The sequence below is a fragment of the Sycon ciliatum genome, chromosome 1 (assembly GCF_964019385.1).
Source record: "Sycon ciliatum chromosome 1, ocSycCili1.1, whole genome shotgun sequence".
In the NCBI taxonomy this organism is placed as follows: Eukaryota; Metazoa; Porifera; class Calcarea; order Leucosolenida; family Sycettidae; genus Sycon; species Sycon ciliatum.
Genome location: NC_088643.1, coordinates 71,954,318 through 71,955,456, shown reverse-complemented (window position 1 = coordinate 71,955,456; position 1,139 = coordinate 71,954,318). Strand labels below are relative to the sequence as shown.

The 1,139-nt window shown below is 54.1% G+C and overlaps 1 non-coding gene across 1 annotated transcript; it reads right to left on the bottom strand.

Annotated features, from left to right (window-relative positions):
* Positions 1 to 275: 275 nt before the first annotated feature.
* Positions 276 to 348, bottom strand: Trnak-cuu (transfer RNA lysine (anticodon CUU)). Its single transcript has one exon. It is a non-coding gene; the product is annotated as a tRNA-Lys (tRNA).
* Positions 349 to 1,139: the final 791 nt, after the last annotated feature.

Sequence of the window (1,139 nt, the reverse complement as noted above, 5' to 3'; positions counted from 1 at the left end):
TCGGGTGTGAGGGAGTGGTGTGATTCGTCCACGATGTTGTTGTCTTGGTTCTAGTCACATGTATCGTACGTACTGGTCGCTCATTGGTCGTTTCGATGTGTTCGCCGTTTCTCTGTTTATTACTGTTGGTTGTTTATTATTTCGTTGTCTTTCTCCCCCGCTCGCTTCGCCATCAGTTCTGGTTTTGATAAAGTATTCTTGGAGCCGACAAATGAGTCAACGAACCGTTGTGTGGTGTGAAGGTAAAGGGGTGGGGAGAAATTCCGTAACAGTGGCGCCCAACGTGGGGCTCGAACCCACGACCCTGAGATTAAGAGTCTCATGCTCTACCGACTGAGCTAGCCGGGCCCACGACGCTGTCGTCCCACCCGTTATTCCACAATGAAAGCAAGCAGGAGGACGTGGTGGTCTAGTTGGTTCAGCCCGTGTTAGGGTATGGACAGCGGCGGCCAAGTCAGCTACAGTGGCCTTCAAATCAGCTATCTCAGTTGAAGCGGGGGCAGCCACGTTCAGAACCCCTTGGCTTAGTTCTAAAGAAGATGCATTACTCCTAGCTTCGAGCACAACGGCCTTACGCACAGCGGCATCAATATTGACAGGCTCAAAATCGGCTACCCTATTGCCCAAGGTGGGTTCCAATGCATCCAAGAAAGCCCTAGTGGCAACAGCCCCCAACACATCACGAGAGGCCCCCGGAAAGGCACGGGCGGCTAAAATGGAGATGGCATCACCCAGTTCTGGAATCGACTCACCGGGTGTCCTTCGTCTGGCCTGGAGCTCCGCTTGGCGTACTGCCTCCTTTCCTTTATCTCCAAAGCGGGCCACTAAGGCTGCTCGCAGCTTGACAGGATCGTCACGGTCTTCGTCCGATAAGGATTCAAGGACAAGAGCCGCCGGTCCCTGTAGTCCGCGTTGTAGCAGAAAGATACGCATTTGGTCGAGTCTAGTTCGGTTAGGGTCTGCTTCTCCCTCGGCTGGAGGGGCGACGTAGCCGTTGGTCTTCAAGCAGGAATCATAATCTCGCAGGTAAGCCGCCAGGCTTTCCTCTGGGCGTCCATGGAACGGGCGTGGAAGCAACCATCTGCCAGGCTCCGTCATGATGACGAACTAAGTGGGAGGAAGGAGAAGCAAAGGAAACG